The sequence below is a fragment of the Acomys minous genome (genome assembly GCF_964271855.1).
Source record: "Acomys minous genome assembly, chromosome: 7".
Taxonomy (NCBI): Eukaryota; Metazoa; Chordata; class Mammalia; order Rodentia; family Muridae; genus Acomys; species Acomys minous.
In genome coordinates this window covers 52,385,542-52,409,657 of record NC_140488.1, presented here as the reverse complement: position 1 = coordinate 52,409,657, position 24,116 = coordinate 52,385,542, and the positions used below count along the sequence as shown (strand labels likewise).

The 24,116-nt window shown below is 35.3% G+C and overlaps 1 pseudogene across 1 annotated transcript in view; it reads left to right on the top strand.

Moving 5' to 3' along the window:
- The window catches only part of LOC311601980 (protein SET-like), a 468,622-nt pseudogene extending 444,734 nt beyond the window's left edge, over nucleotides 1-23,888 (top strand). Inside the window, exon 2 of the transcript in view lies at nucleotides 23,642-23,888. The product of the transcript in view is annotated as a protein SET-like (transcript). The remainder of the gene's footprint in view (nucleotides 1-23,641) is intronic.
- Nucleotides 23,889-24,116: the final 228 nt, after the last annotated feature.

The window sequence follows — 24,116 nt, the reverse complement described above, 5'->3', positions numbered from 1 at the left end:
CAAAACAATGTAAACTTAGTAAGATGAACCAAAAAACCTTTCATATCTAAGTTAGCCAAGGCAAACCAACAGAAAGAAAAAGTGTTGAGAGGAAGCAAAAGAGCCAGAGGCACATTCATTCTCACAATCAGGAGTTCCATAAAAATATTAGCCTAAGAACATAGTTGAGCAAATGTCCTTGCACGGGGGAGCATCTTTTGGAAATAAGCTCAAGAAAGAAATAGGTGGGTATTGAAGAAGAGTGATTTCCCCAGTTTCTGAGAAAGTGTCATATTGATTATCAAAATGGTTGAAAAAGTTTACACTCCCACTAGCAATGGAGAAGTGTTTCCCTTTCTCCATATCCATGCCAACATGTGCTGTCCTTTGAGTTTTTTATTTTACCCATTCTGATGGGTATAAGATATAATCTCAGAGTTGTTTGAGTTGCATTTCCCTGATGACTTAGTGCTTCTTGGCCATTTAATATTCTTCCTTTGAGAATTCTTTGTTTAGCTCTGTACTCCATTTTTTAATTGGATAATTTTTAATGGTATTTAGTTTCTTGAGTTCTTTATATACTTTGGATATAAGTCCTCTGTCAGATTTAGTGTTGGCGAACATCTTTTCCCAATCTGTATGCTGTGGTTTTAATTTATGGACAATGTCCTTTGTTTTATAGAAGATTTTCAGTTTCATGAGGTCCTACTTACTAATTTTTGATCTTAGAGCCTGTGCTGTTGGTGTTCTGTTCAGGAAGATGTCTCTTGTGCCAATTAGTTCAAGGCTCTTCTCTATTGTCTCTGCTAATAGATTTAGTGTTTCTGGTCATATGTTAAGATTCTTGATCCACTTGGACTTGAGTTTTGTGCAGGGTGATGAACAGAGATAGATCTGTTGCATTTTTCTACATATAGATATCCATCTAGACCACACCACTTGTTAAAGATGCTTTTTTCCACTTAATTATTTTGGCTTCTTTGCAAAAAAATCAAGTTTCCATAGGTGTATGGATTTATTTGGGGTCTTTGATTCAATTCTATTGATCAACTTGTCTGTTTCTATGCCAGGACCATGCAGATTTTACTACTGTTGAGATCAAGGATGGAGATATCTCCAGAAGATCTTTTATTGTATAGGATTTTTTCATCTATTATGGGGTTTTGTTTGTTTGTTTTTCCAAATGAATTTGAGAATTTTCTTTAAGGTCTGTAAAGAATTGTGAAAGTATCTTGGTGAAAATTGCAGTGAATCTATAGCTTGCTTTTGGTAAGATGGCCATTTTTACTATGTTAATCCTTCTGATCCATAATATTGGGAGATCTTTATATCTTATGACATCTTCAATTTCTTTTTTCAGAGACTTGAAGTTTTTTTGTTTTTAATACAAGTGTTTCACTTGCTTGGTTAGAGTTGCACTGAGATATTTTACTTTTTTGTGGCTATTGTAAATGGCCTTTCTTCCCTTCTCAGCACATTTGTCTTTTATATACATGAGGGTTACCGATTTTTGAGCTAATTTGGTATCTATATACTTTGCTGAAGGTGTTTATCAACTGTAGGAGTTCCATGGTAGAAATTTTGGGGTCACTTATGCATACTATCATATCATCTGTGAATAGTGATACTTTGACGTGTTCCTTTCCAATTTGTATCCCCTTGATCTTCTTTAGTTGCCTTATTGCTCTAGCTAAGACTTCAAGTATTATATTGAGAAGACATGGAGAGAGTGGGCAACCTCGTTTTGTCCCTGTGTTCATAGCAGTGTTATTCATAATAACCAGAAACTAGAAACAGCCCAAATGTCCCTTCATTGAAAAATGGATAAAGAGACTTTGGTGTATCTACACAATGGAATATTATTCAGTTAACAAAAACAAGGAATTCATGGAGGTTGCAGGCAAATGGATAGAGCTTGAAAAGATCATCATTAATGAATAACCCAGACCCCAAAAAACACACATGGTATATACTTACTTATAAGAAGATGTTAGCAATATAATACAGGATAGCCACACTATAATATACAGACCTAAGGAAGCTAAGTAACAAGAAAGACCCTAGGGGGGTAAGCTTAATTCTTTTTTTTAATGTCTAATTATCTATTTTTTAAAAATTTTTATTAATTTATTCTTGTTATATCTCAATGGTTATCCCATCCCTTGTATCCTCCCATTCTTCCCTCCCTCCCATTTCCCCTTACTCCCCTCCCCTATGACTGCTCCTGAGGGGGATTTCTTCCCCCTGTATATGCTCATGGGGTATCAAGTCTCTTCTTGGTAACCTGCTGTCCTTCCTCAGAGTGCCACCAGGTCTCCCCCTCCAGGGGACATGGTCAAATATGAGGCACCAGAGTTCGTGTGAAAGTCATACCCCACTCTCCACTCAACTGTGGAGACTGTTCTGACTATTGGCTAGATCTGGGTAGGGGTTTAAAGTTTACCTCCTGTATTGTCCTTGGCTGGTGCCTTAGTTTGAGCGAAACCCCTGGGCCCAAATCTGCCTATCATAATGTTCTACTTGTAGGTTTCTAGGACCCTCTGGATCCTTCTACGTTGCTATTCTCCCATGCTTCTCTCATCTAGATTCCCAATAGGATGTCCTCCCATCTGTCCTAGTTTCCTGGTAAGTGAAGGCTTTCATGGGACATGCCCCTTGGGCTAGTATGCACATATAAGTGAGTATATACCATTTGAGTCTTTCTGCTTCTGGGTGAGCTCACTCATTATGATCATTTCTAGCTCAATCCATTTGTCCACAAATTTCGGGAATTCCTTGTTTTCAATAGCTGAGTAGTAATTCTTATTCAGAAGGGCAAATAGAATAGAAACTGGAAACACTTGAAGAGAAACAACAAGACTGGAACCTACTATAGATGTCCTCTGGAAAGGCTCCACTCAGCAGGGAATCAAAGCAGAAGCTGAGTCTCACAGCCAAACTTTGGGCACTGTTCAGGGAGTTCTATGGATGAGGGTGGGAATAGAAGGACCCAGAAGGGACAGGAGCTCTATAAGATGACCAACAAAGCCAAAAAATCTGGGCCCAAGGGGTCCAGGAGAGACTCATGCACCCAACAAGGACCATGCATTTCTAGGATTTAGGTGTCCCATTCAGATATAGCCTATAGGCAGCTCAGTCTCCATATGGGTCCCTTATTAAGGAGATCAGGGGCTCTCCCTGCCTTGGACTCTGTTGCATGCACTTTGATCACTTCCCCCTGATGGGGTACTTTATCATGACACAGAGGAAGAGAATGCAGGCAGTACTGATGAGAACTGATAGCCTGAGGTCAGATGGTAAGGGAGAAGGTCTCCCCCTTTCTGAGGACTAAGAGAGGGGGATGGGAGAAAGTGGGAGGGAGTGTGTGAATGGAACTAAACAAGGAAGTAGCTATGGTTGAGATGTAAAGTGAAAAAATTTAAAAAGTAAAAATATTAGAAGTGTAAAAATACATATGTTAGCCTAACAGCTATAATGTATATGCAGAGGACCTAGTGCAAACCTGTGTAGGCTCTGTGCTTGCTTCTTTATTGAGGTTATATTTGCCTTGTATAGTTGGTGTAGAGGGCAGGAACCAATAAATTTTTATATTAAATCATACTGTCTGTACATGAATATAGCATGTTTTAGAGGAAGAAAGGACTCTGATGTTAGTTTATGGATTGATAATAGAGAAGAGGTCTTCAAACTGTTAACGTGGTATTTTAACCACTTTTATTTGTAAGTCATGTGTTATAAATTTAATAATTTTTATGTAAGTTATTTTCTCAGGAAATTATTTTACCATATTAATTATATATTTTATAACACAAGGTGCAGATAATTAGTTAGATTGTAGAAAGTTCTCTTCTTTCATTACATGGATTTGAGGGATCTCCAGGCTTGGTGGCAAGTGCCTTTAGTAGTTATGGAGCCATCGCACAAACCTGAGAATATTAAACTAGGAAAAAATTTCAAGTTGTAACAAATTGTCTCTATTTTCCTAGTGCTGTATGGGAAGAAAGAAAGTGAGAGGTATCTAGGCTTGTGACTTTCACCAAGGGTTTGACACCTGCTGACACTGAAAAGAAAAATTAGAAATCTCTTATCTTTGTAATGACAGTGTATATAGTATGTAAAGAATGGTAAATGGAGAGCCATGATTCAGTTTTACACTCCCAAAGATTTCTTTATGTCTTGCCTGGGGCCTAAATTCTCAATTGGGCTGATACAGAGAATGAATGTTCAATGTATATTTTAACATTTTCATTGTATTTAAAGATAAAATATGATTTCATAAACGCATTTCAATGTATGTTGCTACTTTTATTTTTTCATTTCAACTTTACCTTTCTTCTTTTTTTCATATCTCACATACATTTAGATTTTAACAAAGCATAGATATATCTTTATTTTCCTATAACTATTAGCCCAGTGTTCTGGTGTCCTAGTACATTTTTCTTTTATTCTTTAAATTTTTTTAAATGTTCTGCCTATTTGTTTATACTCTTTGTTTTATGTTTCTGTTAATTTACATTCTAGAAGCAATCATTCGATAATTTACTGCATAGATTAATTTGATTTTGTTCATTTTCTGATAGGCTTTGTGAAATAGTGGCAACATGGTCTTCTCCCAATTACTAATACTAAAAGAATAATTTTGGTTTGTATTCTTAAGATCTACTTGCTCTTAATGATCAGTGAAACAAATAGGAGACTAGTAAGTAGATTAGTAAAGATGAAGTACTCTTCCAAATATAATCTGTCATTTATGCCCTAATATTTTTTCATATTAGCACCTGTAAGATACTTTCCCAGTGTTGAGTTTCTGAGCCTTTTCTACTCCAAGATGTGGAAAAAAAAAACATTTTTATTAAAAGAAGTCTTCAGAACTAAGGTAAATGAATGTAATATAAATCTACCAGACATCAGTTTTATGGCTTCCTTAAGTAGTGACTCCATTATATTATATGTTCATCAACTATAAAAGTTCTGTTACGACCTGGCAATGCATCCAGGCATGGTGGCACATGCCTGTAATCCCGGCATTCTGGGAGGAAGAAACAGGCAGATCTCTGTGAGTTGGAGGTCATCTTTGTCTACAAAAGTGAGTCAAGGACAGCCAAGGCTATAGAGAGAAACCATATCTCAAGAAAAAAGGAGAAGGAGTAGAAGGAGGAAGAGGAGGAGGAGGAGACCATTTGGTAATACTACATAATGATAAAAAAATGTGAAATGACTATTTTTCTAAAACCTAATACATTTCTTTATTTAAAGGATACAATTAGCATTCACCACTACTCAAGAAACTCCATGCTGTTTTTTCAGGTGCACACATCACATCTATGATGAATGTAATGACTGTGCACTATATAAAGCTATAGAACACAGCATGCTTCTGCTTATTCCTTCAAGATTCAGTCATGTCCACTTGTATATAATGGCATTTCAAATATACCTGTTGCTGTCTTCATAACCCCGAAAAACAGAAAGCAATCCATAAAGTATGATATGGGAATAGAGTGATTTAAAGTTGTGGTCTAAGTACAAAGATCAAAGTAGGTGTCACATTTGTCCTTTGAAACTGTGTAGACAGCATTATGCTATCCCAAGACTGTTATTTAGGTTCATTATGTATCATCATCATTAACAACAACAAAACAAAACAAAAAAAAAAAAAACTTTACACTCTATCCACTAGAGGGCAATCAATACATTACACACAAACTCTCCCCCCACCACCACCCCAACCTGGAGCCAAGTAACTTAAAGTGACTCCTATAACACATAAAGTAGAGAGATCCTTGCATGTAATTTCTATCCCAGATATCTGGTTGTGGTTCCTTTTATGGATAGGGACCTGGAAGTAGCAACTAAATGTGACATAAAAATATTTTCTTTGACATTAAACTACATCTCTTTCTGATACTTAAAATAGCTAACAATAAAATAAGCACACTGTCTGAGGTAAATGAGATTTCACTTTAAATAAAACAGCATTTAACTTTGTAACACAGTTCTCTATATCTGCTGATTCTATCAGGAGGCATACACATAGGGATAAAATACTTGATGATCTGATGGTTTCTCATCTACTAGATCTTCCTACTAAACAATCTACCAATTTTTGGTAAGGCTGATATTAACAAATGCAAAAATAGCTGAAAGAATTGAATTATAACACTTTGATGATTTGAGAAAATAAAATACTTGGAATTGAAAAGAAAATGTGTTACGTGATGCTTTTTTGAGGGACAATCAAATCTAGACATGGTTGATATTGGAATTTTCAGTAAATGTAGGAGTGTTTTACTCATTTATTGTAATGATATGGTTCTAAATAAGTTGTGCAACATCATTATACATCCTAGGTAATTGAGTAATTGATAGGCTATATGAAATCCCAAGTTCACAAAACAAACTATTTCTTTTTTTTTTTTTTTTTTTTTTTTTTTTTTTTTTTTTTTTTTGGTTTTTCGAGTCAGGGTCTCTTTGTAGCCTTGGCTGTTCTGGACTCACTTTGTAGACCAGGCTGGCCTCGAACTCACAGCGATCCGCCCAACTCTGCCTCCCGAGTGCTGGGATTAAAGGCGTGCGCCACCACGCCCGGCTACAAACTATTTCAAGTTATAAAATTAACTAGGATGAATTCTCCTTTGTGGAACATGAAATCACATGCAAATGAGATTCTTTAACTCGTTGACATATTGTATGTGTTTTAAACAGAAATGTGTGCTATTATGCAGTAAATCATTTGTTAGGGACCCAGAAAGTCTTTACATGTTCATGTTCAAAGTATAATAGATACCTTTAAGGGTAAAAAATTAATCTTAATACTCAAAATATTTTACAAGATAAAGATGCTAGAATCCATTGCAATTGCTTTGTAATACTAGTTATTAATGTTTATTTGATTGAATGATAGTGTTCAGTCAGCCTGAGGCTTTTGACACTTTCATAGACACCTTAGGAATTTTAAATTTGGGAACAGTTCCTGAATTTAATATAAAGAGGTACTTTTCTACTTTCCATTGATAGAATAAAATTTTGAAGCGCTACCTTCCTAATATTTAAAACTACAAATGTATGTTAACATGTCCAGTTTGCCTCCATTTCCTATTGCTTCTTTGTTTCTAATTTTATTTTATTTTTTATTAATTTATTCTTGTTACCTCTCAATAGTTATCCCATCCCTTGTATCCTCCCATTCCTCCCTCCCTCCCATTTTCCCCTTATTCCCCTCCCCTATGACTGTTCCTGAGGGGGATTTCTTCCCCCTGTATATGCTCATAGGGTATCAAGTCTCTTCTTGGTAACCTGCTGTCCTTCCTCAGAGTGCCACCAGGTCTCCCCCTCCAGGGGACATTGTCAAATGTGAGGCACCAGAGTACATGAGAAAGTCATACCCCACTCTCCACTCAACTGTGGAGAATGTTCTATCCATTGGCTAGATCTGGGTAGGGGTTTAAAGTTTACCTCCTATATTGTCCTTGGCTGGTGCCTTAGTTTGAGTGGGACCCCTGGGCCCAAATCTGCCTATCATAATGGTCTAATTTTAAATATAGAATAATGTTCTCCAATTTTATTTTATTTTGTGTACATTCCTGTAACTAATGATTTTTTTCTGGCTTTTACACTTCCTGTTAAACATAAAGGTTATAAGTCATGAGAAAAAGATACCCATGTGATGCCAGAATAAGCATTGATTTTATTTTTCAATCTCACAACTGACTGACACTTGGCACAATTATTTACTGTGTATCTTTGGGCAAGTGTCTAAGCTTTCCTGATCCTCTAGTAACACGTTTTAAAATAAAGATCATTAACATCTAACACTTCATGGTACCTTAGGAATTAAACCATACAACAGGCAATGAATGTATAATTCTTACCATTTCCAAATTCTACAAGTATATTTCTGACATATGCCTTCATTGTCCCTGCTTTGAATCACCTAAATTATTGTACATCTTCTCCCTGAAAACATGAACACAGTTGTACTATCTGTTTAAGAAAAAATAAAATAAAAGGTCACAACACAATGTTGACAAGTCCATTCTTTATTTTCTTGGCATTTGTTTTATTCAATGGCTATAATAAATGATTGGAATAAACAGAAACACAGTGATGGGCTCATGAGCAACACAAAAGCTATTTTCTGGTTCTTGCAGAAGTGTATGAACTAATGAGGGGAGCTGATATTAACATTTGTGATGGTGGAAGGCAGACTGGATGTTTCACTGTCTTGTGGGTGCAAATGGTGTCTCAGTATATATTTTCATTCTTTTTGACCTTTGTGGTTAAAAACCTAAGAAGAATCAGAAGCTAACCTTTGTCTTTTTTCAGACAAGGGAACTAATATGTGAAGTTAGTTAAATATAAAGCTGTGTCAGTACCTTCCCAGTACTTTTTTAGTAAAATTGTAAAGGAAGAAAATTCCTAAAGAATTACAGTATTCCAATTACTTTTTGCAATACCATATTCTTTACCATTGTCTCTTGAGTGCTGCAAACAATACTGTTTCCTCAGCAGGTATCTGTGTTGGTGTCTCATCTTGGTGGTACAGAGCACCCATGTAGAGAGTTGACATGTCACAAGCCTGTATTTGTCTCAGTAGTCACCATTACCTGAAAGGGACAATCCTCAGAGCAGGAAGTCAGTGATAGCCTTAGGGATACTTGGGAAAGACAGTAGTTAAATCTAAGCTGTAAGCCAGGGAGCACTAGCAGGACTGCACTGAGGTTTTTAAGGCTGTCAACTGCTTATACTGAACTGCCAGCTTGGAGTTTGAGAGTTCCCGGGGGTGAAACTTCTTTTTGTATTTGCAACATTTTCACGCCACACTAAGAAAAAAACGTTAGGTTGAGACAGTCTGTGTGTTGACCCATCCTCCTCATGTGTTGATGTTCCACTGCTTTGAGCTTTCACAGAAGGAAGGGTGCTAAGAAATGTTTTAGTTTGGTTTGAATTTTTCCACCAGGAATTTTCTTTGCTTTTACAACAAAGTGTTTTACATATAACACTTCACATGAATGTGAAGCTGTTGGATCATTAATTCAATAATTTAAACAGTGCATTTTCTAGCTTTAAGATGTTTCAGAGTAAAATATGTGACTAGATAATACACATAAATGTTCTACTGTGATTTTGTATTAAAACAAAATGCACCAAAAAGATTTCTCTTGCCACATTTGATACCGGTCTTAGAAACAGTCACTTGGATTGGTACCATAGTGAGTGACTGTACAGACCTTAGATTCTTAATTATCTGTCAATAGTATTTTAGTGTTAAATAGTGTATTGGGTTGTTGTGAAAATTAACCAAACAATGTCTTTAAACCACTTATCAATCTATCTATGTATGTATCTATCTATAGGAAATTGAAAAGAAATGTACCCATCTTATGCCAGGCAATCAGGCAGTTATATGTTCTATCTCATACATTAAACCAACTAAAGCAAGTGTTGTTATGGCTTTCACAGTGAGAAAGTTAGACATTAAGTAGTACACATCATAAAGTTTGTAAGTGAATGAGCTCATGTCCAAGCCAAGTAGAGCTGATTCCAAAACCACCTAATAATCAAGGACAAAAATTAAATCTACATTCCAACATTACTAAAACATTAATTCCCATTGTTAGTGAGATTATAAGTTTCACATGGTGACTTTCTAATCACATGAATGCATATTTATTTTCAGGTTGTATGGTTATGAATTATCTATAAAAATAATATCATAATGTAAAATTAAAATATGATAAAGATGGGGCAATGTCACAGTGACCAAAAATGCCTCCAACAATGGAAGTATGATGAAGCATGACTCATCAATCTGTCTGTATATCTATCCCAATTTCCTTTTAAAAAGGCTCTCTCATACACATGTGTTTTAAATATCTGGCCATGGTTACTCTGCCAAAACTGACCAATGCATTAAAGAATCAAGGGAGATGATTTTTATAACATGATAACATGTCATTCCTGATATTAATATAAGTGCAGTAAATATAACCAGGATTTTTATGAACAGTGTGTCACATCGACAGTATCATAGCAATACTAAAACAGAGAAGCTGAGTGTTCTCAACATTAGCAAGCTACATTCAAAAATACATTCTAAATATATGCATGCTGTCAGAGAGTGGGAGAGCAGGGATGAGGAAGGATTTCTAAAGTATCAGAAAAACTATCCTTTTTGTTTTACATTCTAAACATAAGTGGAAATCTTTAAGTTTATTTTTGTATAATGACTTAATACATAGATAAAAGTACTAATTCACAAAGAGTTTCCAAATTGTTCTGTGAAATGTTGCCCCTTTGAGCTGATATTTTGCATTCTTAAATGAGGAGTAATCTTTACAAAGAACATCATTCTTAAGCATTACACTTCATCAGAATTCATTAGAGCACATCCGAAGGTTTCATTATTCTTTAAGAGTACATTAATAAAACCACCACATGCTTATTTTTAATACTGTGTATATGAATTATTCTGACAGTTACTTGCAAAGCCAACATATCAATCCTGAAATTAAAAATGTAGTAGGACAAATTAGCCTGTACCAGCTACCACAAGCCAAGTTGAACGATATACTTTCTTCTTAGAACTCAGGAACGAGCAGTCCTGAAGAGGAAAATTGACAGTGACCGATAAAGTGGTAAGAAGGTAGAGCCTAATTGACAACTGAATAAAAACAATGCAGTTCTACATAGAAACTTCTGCTCTTTCCAGTCCTGAGGTTTATTGCTTCTTGTTCTTTTCCCAGGGAGGCTCAAAGAAGCAAGCCTGTAGCTGTGACATATGTTTCCCATGTCCTTTTAGGAGACTCTTGACACAATTCTTACAGTGAAGACAGTACATAATAGGTAATGGCAACCACTTTTTACAGTCTAGCTTCCCTCTGTGCATGTGTAACAAACCGTATTAAAAATATTTGGAATCAAACTGTGTTGCTAACTTACTGCTCCATGAAGTAACCCAGCACACTAGGTTGCATCAGTTCTCTAGGCCTAATCTAGCTTTCCCCAGTGACTTCAGAGACTCAGGGGAGAGACACTGTATCAGTTCCATTTAAAAGTAGAAAGATAAATGGTTTTGTCCTTAATAAATGTAGAGGACTGGATGAAGATCTTAGGACAACTGCTTTTTACTCCCTTAAGCAGCAAGACCTTTTTAATCCTCCTTATCACCTCCTCCACTAATTTCACATGAACTATGCTGTTATCCACATAAGATGATGAATGCTTGAAAGAGTCCAGGAAGGTTGAGCTAATGAGAATGTTGTCATTAAAACTGTGTATTATAGCTGAGAGGCAGGAACCAAACTTCTGAGGACACTTATGTTTTAGTTTTCCCCAGTGCTGCTAATATAGCATTGCATATTTAGTCTTTGTAAGCACGAGGGCTTCCTTGGTCATGAAGAGACACTTTCTTTTCTGACATTGATGTTTTTGACTGCCTTTATCCAGGTTCATCTCTATCCTATATGCTACAGAGTTCTAAGTGTTCACTGTATAGTAGCTGTATGCCAATGTGTCCATTCAGTGGCACACAATAAAGTATGATTGTATTTTAAAAACTATTTTTTGTGAATCATTTTATAAGTTTTAAATTTCCTCTGGAAGAGAAGAATGGTTGGAAGGATAATCCTTGAAGTGAAAATAATTTATGTCTTGTTAAGAAAAACCATATGATTTCCACAGTGGCAGTTTCTAACCCTTCACTTTAATCAGCTAGGACAGATAAAATCATAATAGAGTCAAATGAGTTGATCAGCAGTAATTATTATCATCAATTCTATTGGTATATATGTTTCTTTTTTGAATTTACAAAAGACACCCATCATTGTACGTCCTTTGGGCATAATTAAAGTAGTTAATTAGAAGTTTGGTATAAAAGAAGAGTAGGCTTTCTCTACTATAATAAATGCTTTCAGTTTCAAGTCACACTAAGGACAGTTGGACAGAAAGGCCATGCAATGACTGTATGCTTTTTCTCTTTGCTTCACAGTTAATCTATTAGAAGGGAAATATAAGTCAGAATGCCTGTTTACTCTCTTTTCTTTAGAACCAAATTTTCTTCCCTCCTCCTAAGAAACTCGTTGGAGTTTTATAGAGATAAAAAAATGGAAGTTGTTACATACAATTATGATTTTATACCTTATAATATATCAAAACAAAGAAGGGTTATGAGAAGTTATATAGTCATACAGTAAGAAATTATGAGAGACATGTTACATAGAACAAAAAACCACATGGCATATTATATGGAATTCATGGGAAAGGAAGGAGAAGGCAAGGGAAACAGAAATGGGGGTGGGGTGGGGTTGGGAGAAAGAGAAGAGAAAGACAGGGAGACCAGCTTAAATTAAACTCCCACTATATAGAAATGATTTCCAGTAGACTTTTGAATGATCACATGAAAAATGATTAATGTAATTAATGATACTAAAAATATTATACAGCTTATGCTTTAAGTGCTACATACGAGAATTTTAGAACACTGTGCTTTGTTTCTTCTCTCCATCTTTCTCCTCCATTTTCAAATTACTTTAAATGTTACAATTCTTAGCGACTTCGAACTTTGAATCTCATCATATATATTAGTGGAGGATAGGGGAGGGGCTCACAGGACCCTACTGTTTACCCCAGAAATGTTGGATATTGATAGATTTTGTGGGAGTGGCAATCATTGTCTTTAGTTTTGTATCTACTGCTAAGCCCACTAGGGTCCAACAGACAACTACAAAGCCAAGGCCACATCAACAGCACTGGTTAATATCAGTAGAGGACAAAACAAAATGAGAAAGTATGGTATTAGAAGTGTCAACATACATTGTATACATGTGTGAGACTGTAAACAAATTTGATTGTTTTTTTAAAGAAAACATTTTAATACTTATAGAACTTCTCTAGACAAAATACAGAAAGTGCTACTTTGATGACAGTAAGCCAAGAGAATGGTAAGATTCTTTTGAGACTTGAACAACCCTCCAATGAAATAATTCCTTTAGCATGGACACACCTCTTAACCCTAACTTCAACCAACCATCAACTAGGGACCAAATTTTCAAATGCCCAAGACTTATGGGTGGTATCTCATTCGAATCACCACAATATATATGATTTTCATGTCTTGATGAATGAAATAATAATATTTCTAAACATAAAATGTATGTCAATGCCAGGACATAACATACTAAAATAAAACCTTTTAAAGAAAGCCAATTTGAATCACAATATATAAAAGATACTATGTAAATGGCAATGTTTGTGAATGGTGCTTTATTCAGTCTAACACACCCAAAATTTCACAAAATACAAATGAGTTTTACTTTATATAACAGGTAAATCCTGGAATAACAAAATGTCTACAGTGAAGATATTTGTTATTCAGCCTGATGACTTGAGTTAAACACCCTACGTGATAGAAGTAAAGCATAAACACTTGAAAGTCATTCTGTGGCATTCACATACACTCCATGGAATATGCACATGTGCCTGGGCACAAATACACCCACATAAACATGTACACACACACGTGCACACAAAGAGGTACTAAATAATTTTGATAATTAAAAAATAAAGAAAATACCATGAGTAACATCAACCTTTCATATTTCATTAAAAATCTGACACTGGTAGATTTTTAACATTTCCTCAATGACTAATGGATTAATCATATAACTTTAGTACAAAGGACCATTGAATAACGTTATATAAACTGAGTAAGGCTAAGGTGATTTTCACTGCTTATCAACATATTTGTTGTACATTGATCACTTTAGCATTGACTCAGACAGAATCACCGAGAATTTTGTTTCATAATCTCTGAGAAGATTTGTTTTAACCAAGTTACTTTGTTAATCTATATGATATATCATGTGGTTTATAATTTATCTGTGTTTAAACACAGGGTGTTGTTCTCACTACTACAAATGAACAAGTGGTAGATAAATGTGACAATGGTACTGGTAATACTTGCAAGCACAGTAAATAGGACATTCTATTCAGAATATGCTTTACATACAAATAAAATGAAAGGTGTATTTTTAAAAACTCAAATTCTCTGCATTTGTTAAGATGTTTACTAGCAGTTAATGTATTCAGAGTGAGATAAAAATAGATCCTAGTCAGCAGCATAGATTGATTTTATTTTTGCAGCAAACAGAAATTGTCACCAACAAACACATTGATAGCTAAATAAATACTTCAATAGTTAAATATAGTTTATTGTCCATTGCATTCAGTGTCTTGGTCAGAATAGATGCACTGAAATTAAAATGATACAGCTAATGAGACAAAAAGTCTTATTTTGCAGGTAATAATTTTCCCCTTATTTTAATTTGTGTGAAGAAAAATTCCCAGCACCATAGAAAGACAAAATAGTTCATCTTTAATAATAACTGCTACATTTCAAAACTGAATTTACACAGCCATTACCACAAACCACAAAAATGTTTCCTGAGTAGAAGAGAAAATAGGAAAAAATTTTAAGCACTGTAAGTTTTATTTATTTTTATTTTTATTTTATTTTGGGGATTATAATATAATTAAATTGTTTCTCTTCCACCTAAGTGATTCCATACAACACATCATATATATATATATATGTATATATATGTGTATATATACATATATATGCACATATGTTCATAAATACATAAAGATAGCTTTCTCAGTTTGTATAGTATTACTTGTATCTATGCTTTCAGGGTTGACCATTTAATATTGGACAATTAATTAGTATGTTATTCCTTGGAGAAGACTATTTCCTACTTCTCCCACTGTTAGCATCCCTAAGTTGACTGTAGTGATTTATGTAGGGTTGTGGCCATTTAGGCTTTCTCCTGTCCACTTTGGCTTGTATATTGTTGTTATCCTTATTTATTTCATGTATAGACCACCTCATAATCCCACAACCAAACAAAATGCATGGCTATGAAGTCCAGTCCAAGTGAATATATTTATAAAACACTCCCACACCTCAGGCTCTAGGAACATTACAGAGGAGGGGACAGAAAGATTGTAATATCCAAAGAATCATGGTGTTTGCTGTGAAATTTAGCATTTTTTAAACACAGATCCTGCATTTATTTCCACAAATGACATTTTGTAGATTATCATCATGCAAGTTGAAGCAGCATGGTTTGACCTCATTAGTGCTTACTTACAAACTCAAATATCTAGAACTTACAGTGATAAGTTTCAAGCATAAACTATTATCTCATTTCTGAAAGTAAAACTTTCCTTCACACACTACCATCTGTAGTCACATGAGCATGGAAATAAGAATTCAGAGGAAATAGAATATCTTTATAAGTCATTGATTTTGATTTTTAACCCTTCACAAATTTTCAAAATATAATTGTGTGTGTGTGTTCATGTGTCTTGTCTTGTATACATGATCATGCATGCATGTGTACAAGCAGACATCAATGATAAGTTTCTTCCTCTATTGTGTTTTGTCTTGATTTGTAGACAAAGCCTCTCATTGAAAGTGGTGCTCAACAATTGGTTAGATTATCTGGTCAGTGATCCTTTGGGATCATCCACTCTGTACCTTTCAATGTTAAGATTACAGATGCTATCATGCCTGATTTTTACATTGTTTATAGGTGCTGTGCTTAACTTTTTGTCAACTTAACATAAACCAGATTCTTCTAGATAGAGCTACCTCAATTGAGAAGATACTTCCATCAGATTGGCTTGTTGGGGAGGCCATAGTGCATTTTGTCAATTCAAATGATTGACATGAGAGGGCCCATCCTACTATGGGCAATGCCACTCCAGAACTAATGGCCCAGGTTGTATAAGAAAGCTGGCTGATCATATCAATGGAAGTAAGTCTGGGAGCAAGTATTCCTTCAGGTCGCTTGTTTAGTTCCTGCTTCCGCATTTCTTCCTGCAGTTGTTATCTTGACTTTCATAGATGATGGACTGACTATAAGCTGTAAGGTGAATTACACCTTTTTATTCCCAAGTTATTTTTTTGGCATGGTGTTTTATCCCAGCAACAAAACCCAAATCATGACATTAGAGATCCAAATTCAAACCCTCAATCTTTACATCACACATTTTCTCTACTGAGGCATCTCCCCTGTTCCCCTCCACAAAGTAAACAAGTGCTACCTTTTGTTAATATGGTTAAAACTATCATGTATAACAGTGAAATTAAACTGAATTACTTACATGGTCTTTGCTTTTTATTCTGATGCTGATTTTGGCATCCATCCCATTCTTAGGCAAATTAAAACTTACATTTTCAGACTTATTATTCACATAATACTAAATAACATTTTTCTAATTGCTAATTTATTAAGATAAAATGAAGAAGGAAATGTTCTAATGCTCTTTTCAAATACCTAATTATTCAGTTTTTCCCAGTGATCTTGACTTAGTTATCCCTGAGTAGAGGAAGGTGCTAAGTGCATGTAAATGAGTCACAGATATAAAACCATATATGTAAAGAAGTGTGACAGAAAATCTAACCTGTGAGACACTTAAATATTTAATATTTAGTATAATTTTATTTAGAACTGAATGAGAAATTTGGCCTAGTCTATCTTTTCAGTTTTCTCTTCAAAATACCCTCTGAGTATTCACCAATCAATATGATTACATATATAATGTGATAATTCACATTGGTCTTCATTATTAAAATTAGGAACTAACTAAATAAAGGAAATTTTATTTCATTGTTTTCTAGAAAATCTGTTCACATGGTGACAGATTTTGACTACAAAGGAAGCCAGAAGAGTGAGAATTTTGACAAGATAGAGTAACAGGGACAGAGTATACTTAAATTAAACAAAAGTCTTGGATAGAAAAAAAGTATCTTGTCAAGATATTTAGGATTACACAACAAACGACAGTGACCTCGAAAGGGTAAGATGTAAATCAGATGAACCTTATGAAACCTGATGTGTTTCTAAAGTAGAGATAAAAAAAAGAGACTCTAGGCAGAGCCCTTCCATAGAACTGAACTGAGAGAAACAAGAATCAAAACTCATTAAAGTAGCTAGAGTTCACAGAATAACATATAGAAAGGTTGTAAGTTGCATAGTAGAGGAACTTCTGCATATTAGACTTGTCCTCATTAATGCTAGAGTAGTCATTCTTATAGTTTCAATTTAGATATATATGTGTATAATATGTTTATATGTGTACATATGATATTTGCTTGTGTGTAAGAGAATGAGAGGAAGTATACTCCAGTGTATATATGGAAGTTGGAGAATAAATTTAGGTGTACTATTTTGCCTTCTACCTTTATTGAGACAATGCCATTTTTGTTTGTTTATTTGGGTTTATTTTGTTTGTCTGTTTTTGTTGACCAAGGAATATACTTGACTAGCTCACCAATAGGATTCTCAGGGTGACCTTTATATAAGAATATTCCCTTAGGTATATAATACAGACTCTAAAACCCAGTGGGTGGTCATGCTACCTGTTCACTTCAAATTGATAGCTATTAGCTTCCCGATTTGTGCCAGCTGTCAAATGTATATGCTTCAGTAGTCCATAGTGTATGCTAGATAGCCATCTCCTTCTTCTCATGGGGAGTTTTAAAATCTGTAATTGGAATTTATAATAGTTTTAAAACTCTGTTGTGTTGTTATGAGCCATGTACCTGAGTTAGAGATAGGTAAGTTGTCTACACTGGTTGAAGATAGCTTCCCACAGAAGCTTACTAGGAGGTCAGTAACACTGACAATACAGGGCAGGAGTAACTAAAGTCTTACATTAGACAAATGGATTTCTGGGTCATTCATGGCTGACTTTCTGCAGAGCACAAGCCTTGAGTCTCAGTGTTGTGCAACTGTTTCTACACATAAATTTTTGAAGACAAAAAATATACAGTATATCCATGTGAATGATTTTGTTGAATGACAATGTAGGTGTTTTATGCTTTCACATTTACCTGTGAAAACATCAAGGATCCTGGGTATCAAAAAATATTTCTCTGGCCAATATTAAAAGAAAAATGTGAATATCTGAAAACAGTTCTGTGTGTTGCCTTGACTTTCAAAGGAAACATATACTGTTTAATATCAGAGGGTAAAACCTATGTGACATGGTGCCTATATTAGATATAGTTTTATTGCTGTGAAAAGGACTATGAACACAGAAACTCTTATAAAAGGAAAATTTTAACTGGGGCTAGCTTACAGTTCAGAGGTTTATTTCATTATTGTCATGGTGGGAAGCATGTTGGCATGCAAACATACTTGGTGATGGAGACATAGCTGAGAGTTCTACATCCGAATCCACAGGCAATCAGAAGAAACAGTGATCCACTAGCCAAGTTTGAACATATAAAACCTCAAAGCCTACCTCCAAAGTGATACACTTCCTCCAACAAGGCCGATTCACTCCTCTAGTGTCCATACTTCCATTTACCATTACCCATTCATTAGTATAATTTAAGAACTAAAAGTCAGGGTTTATTATCAGATTCTCAGTTAAATGGGAGAATGCAGCGTGTCTGTTTCCTGGCCAGTGCATTCTAAAGCAAATTTGTTGAAGGAAAGTTAGAAAAGGAGGAGAAAAACAAAAAGTAATAGCAGAAGAGAGAGAGATAGGGAGGAGTAGAAAATCACAGATGATGGCTATAGCAGAGACTGTAGCAGATACAACTATGCTATTCTTCCTAAAATGGAAAAAAACAACCAAAGAAAGGTTCTTCTCTACTGAGTTAACCTAGCACACTATATGGTATACTGGAAGGCAACAATTAAGGAGCATCTTGCTTCTGTCATAATGCCATAAAAAAACTAAAATTCTCACTTACTCAAACTTTCTCTTCATCAGTTAAATTACAGCTGTTGATTTTGTTTCTGAGGCAATCACTATTTGATAATCACTTAAATTATATCTGTGTATATTGATAGTAACAGGTGTATCCTTTCAACTGAGCCTGAATTATATGAAAGTCTCCCACTTAGGCTGCATTCTTCCCCATGATACATAATTTAGCTTCCCTTTGCCACTGTTATTATTGATCAGTTACACGTGACCAACATTTTGGAAAGGCCAGTTTTACAGCAAAAATCATGGGATGTTTCTGTTAAAGTTTCTGTTTTCTTTTCATATGGCCCTATTTAGGAACATTTCATAAAATAATAATTTTATGAAGGAGACTCTCATAGCTTATTTAGAATCATGTCAATGTTTCTATTTATCAAAGTAACTCCTTATCAACTGTCTGGTGTCTTGCTGCACTCTATGCTAGGATGGGTGACTACAAAGAAAATGAACACAGATTGAAGTATATGGTCAGTATGGTAAGGCTAAAGAAGTTCTAGGTCTCTGGGATGGCATCTTAGATATGAAGAGATAATTGTGTCTACTACAGCTGAGATTGCCTGCACCCAATTTTGGCTTTGGAAAAATTGCTTAGCCAATCTTTACTGTAATGTGTCTATTTAAAAAAATAAGCATGGCAGTAGTGTTAATCTCTCAGGTTGACTTAGTGAACAATGCATAAATCAATACATACTTGATGAGTTTATGACAGTGATTTTATCCAAGCCAGAGACTGAGTAAATAATAACTATTATCATCATTGTTAATTGTGTGTAAGGCAACAAATATACTAAAGATTACAATTGCATAGATGAACTAGAATTATGTTTGTTGGGTAAAACATGAAATAGGAAAAATCCACAAAATATTTGCCTAGCTCCCTTACTAACTGCTGTCAGGTAGAAGTGCATATACTTAGACTCAGAAGAACAAAGTCATTTAATAACATCTATTTTGGCACAATGAATGTATCCTTTCTAAGTTTTAATTTCTTTTCTCTCCAATGAAAACTGCAAACTGGGTTACATATTGCAGAGTCAGCCTTAACTCAAATCAGTTATTGCTTGGTTACTTCCACAAGCTTTGTGCCACAATTATCCTAGCATATCTTGAAGAGAGTGCACCCTTGTCAATAAAGGTTTGGTGTTTATTTTTCCTCTTCGGTACTATGTAGAGTACCATTCTCTACCAAAGATCACAGAATGAAGATGTAAAGGTTCTATGTAGGCACCAGACCCACTTCTCCATGCTCAGTGAGTTATATAGGTGCTGTCTTCAGCATTATGGCCTTGCCACCAGTTTGTAGAGAGCAACCTATTGTCTTTGTGACAGCCTGAGTTCTTTGCAGATTCCCATGAGACCCTTTTGTAAAACAACTCAATTAGGTGTAATCCAATCTAGGTACTGAAAGCTTTGTTGGGGGAAAAGAGATGGACATTTGGAATTCTGTCTCCCCTATTATTTGGCTATTTCATTTATATCAATACTGCTAGGGTGGCCAACAACCTGAGACTAGATATTTCAGGGAACTAGGGGAAAACCAAATAAGACTGATCTATAAAAGAAAGAAAATGCAGCCATAAAATGACTCCCAATGATAATTTCTGTTCCCACACATCAACTACCTTATTCAAATATCATCAGAGAAGCTTCCTACTGCAGCCAATGGGATCATATACAGAGACCCACAGCCATACATTATACAGAGAATTATAGATCATGGAACACTCAGCCCTAAAGAGGATTTGCCCATCAAATTCCTCCCCTCAGATCTCAGGGAACCCCATGGAAAGGGAGGCAGAAAGAGTGTAAGAGCCAGAGGAGAATGAGGACAACAAGAAAACAAGGCCCTCTAAGTCAACATGCAAATAGATCAAATGAACTCCCAGAAACTGAAGTGGCATGCACAGAGCCTGCACAGGGACTGTACCATGTCCTCTGTGTATATATCATAAAATTTCCTGTTTAGTGTTTTTATGTAATTCCTGAGTATGCTAATGAGCAAGTATCTGACTCTTGTGACTTCTCTTGTGCTTTTTTCCTTTTGTTGATTTGTCTTAGCAAACTCCAAAGTAATAGCTTCTGTTTTATCTTTATTAGATTTTATTTTGTTATATTTTAAGAAACTGAATACATGATGAATGAATGAATAAATGAATGAACAAATGTAACCTAGTCAATAGAGATAAAAATGAAAAGGAAAATTACAAACTGCACTGACTTATTTAGAGACCTGTTGGGGCAATAAAATAAAATACCATCCATGAAAAATATTTTTGAAATATCACCAACTAACTGTGTGAGCTGGAAAAGTCACAAGTCCTCTGTGACTCAGTTTCTTTATGTAACTGGATAACTTGCATAAGCCTATTTCTGCTTCCTAACCACTCTGTTTAAAAATATCAATTAATCACTTAGATTGCCTTCACGGCAGTGTATCTATCAGCTGTGGTTTTTCTAACATGATCAGTGAAACTACACTTTTACTAGAATTCCATCAATATTTGTAGCCAGAAGCTTATTCATGAAATAAACTCATACAACCATTTGGCAGCTATTTTAGGCTTTGATTATTCTCTAAAATTTGACCAGTGCTTGAGTTATAAAAGCTGTTTTAATAAGTCTCTAACAACTTTTATGTATCAGAAGTAGATTCATATAGCCATTCCCAGGCTTTACTCTTGGACTACTAAAGATGCGTGCTCCCCTTGATGCTTCCCTCATGGAATTAAAACCAAGTCTTATTTAGAACTTCTCAAGCTATATTCATGGGAGCTCATTATAAGCGGTTCCCCCTTGAACAGTATTTCTATCTGAGCTTTAAGGTAACAGGCAACTTGAATGAGGAAGTTAAATATTAGTGGCTTCCTTGGTGAAGCTTTGTTGGGCTTTCCACAGTATATGGAGTAACTCATTTGGGGACTTTATGCTCTCAGTTGTCCCCTTATAATAGTTGGAGCAATTACTTTAGTGCCAAACATGGACTAATCATTTTGAAATTCCAGTTTAGGTCCACAGTCTTTTTGAGTTACACAAGCACTAAAATGACCACTAGAGATTCATGCCTCAGGGCTGGATGACAGCCCACAGCCTGCCATCGCTGGCAAATATTCCAGCACCACAAATGTGTAAACATGGTTTCCTTACCTTCTGTACTCTAAATGTACTTGAGATACAGGTAACATTAAAATCATAGGCAGGCACATGTGTGTGTGTGTGTGTGTGTGTGTGTGTGTGTGTGTGTGTGTGTGTGTGTGTGTGTGTGTTCTGGGAAATATATTTGTACAATTCCTGAGAATAATCACATGAAATTTGAAATAGCATTCTTGAAGCTTGAAGAGTTGTTAACAGCAAATGGATAGTCAGATGTAATAGTAAGTTCTGATGAGACTCATTACTCATGGTTCTTCACTTATGATATGTTTCATTTGCTCATGAACTTGTCAGAGAGTCCAACATGTAAAATAATAACTTCAGTCCTTGCTTTTATAATATATGATATTGAATACTACGGCTTAGGTTATTTGTAAGCATGTCTCTACTGGTTTCCTCTCTCCAGTCTCCTCACTTAGAACCTGTTACGGTAAGTGTTGTTAACAGAAGGGGAGCATGGAAGAGTAAATATGTGGGTAGTTTAGGTGTGTATGTCTATTGGCTGTCTGTAAGACTATTGGTCTTATCTTAAGCACTGAAATGGGAACTAGGAAGTTGTCCTAAAATTCATTCAGTCATTTTAAAAAAGAGTCCCAGCCTAAGCTGTCAAGTAAAACACAAGTGTGTGCGGCCCTCAAATGTGGGTCAGTAGAGTTTCATTACACATCTCTAGGGTAGAATTCCAAAATAAAAATCCTTGACAGCTCAGGTAAACGCAGGAATATGCTTCTCTTTTTTTGGTTAGGTTTCACTTCTCCTACATAAAGTATATTTATGTACATTTAGCTCTGTGTGGTTTGGCTCTTTAATCTTTTTTGAGCTATTCTATTTCATGACAGCATAAGCATCCTGGGAGCACACTGTATTTCCTTCTCACCCTGGTCTCAGTAGTGCCAAGCACATTCTTTGGCACATTCTGAACACACACACAGTAAATCTTTTCTGGGTGACTGCTTTTCTTTATGCATATAAACCAGGAACTATATCTAATTGGATAACCTGTGGAGTTTATCTAATTTTGAAATGCTAATTTCTAGGCTAATTCTTATTCACATTTGGCTTCTCTGATAGTGCCTATTCTGAAGAGCAAAGGGAAAACCACTTCTTTCTGGGGTCATTTGGTTTCACAATCTGCTTCTTCCTGAAACAATGAAGTGGGAGCCTTTTCTGTTTCTGCTAGGCTTTCTAAATGCTAAATTCTTGCATACTATTGTACTTAATATGGATCACCCTCTTCTGCAGAGGAGGCTGCTTTTGGACTGGGCTAAGGATGTAAGATCAAGTTACAAGATCAGATAATGCCTGAGAGTTGATGGCAAACTGAATGTCATTCAGTTCACAAGCTTCTAATTATGACCGGCTGGTGTTTATAGGTCTTATGCCAATAAAGCATCAAAAATGACAAATGTAACTGGATCAGAAAGCATTTTGTTCCAATCTCCTGTCAATTAGAAATGAAATTATAGATTCCAGATCTTTTTTTCCTGAGTTGGTATTTATCAAATTTCTACCTCTACACAATCTCTGCAATGTAACAAGAAAGTAGCATTTGAAAGACCATTCATTCATAACGAGAGCAAACAACTTGGTTTTCTTACTTTCTAGATTTCCAAATGGTCCCAGTTTCTGCATCCATCCTCTTCAAATCTTAATATCACCTTTCTAATGAAAAGAGACACATGTGAAAAACAGGCAAGGTGAATTTTCAAAGGCTCACACACAGGAGAAGAAGAAGAAGAAGAAGAAGAAGAAGAAGAAGAAGAAGAAGAAGAAGAAGAAGAAGAAGTAGAAGAAGAAGAAGAAGAAGAAGAAGAAGAAGAAGAAGAAGAAGAAGAAAAAGAAGAAGAAGAAGAAGAAGAAGAAGAAGAAGAAGAAGAAGAAAAAGAAGAAGAAGAAGAAGAAGAAGAAGAAGAAGAAGAAGAAGAAGAAGAAGAAGAAGAAGAAGAAAACTGAATGAAAGAAATGAGCCTTACATGAACCATGATGACAAAGACCAAATCTTTGGGAATGTATTAAATCTTCCCTTTATCTGTCTGACTGCTTAAAACTTATTATGTTTAAATTCTGTACTCATTGCTAAACATAGTACTTTGTGGTGTAGAAGGGCAATTACAGAACAAAAGATATGGTCTCTTTCCCAGCAGAACAAATGATGAGATTTGGAAGAGCCAAGGGAAACATTTTAAAGACTGCCCAAT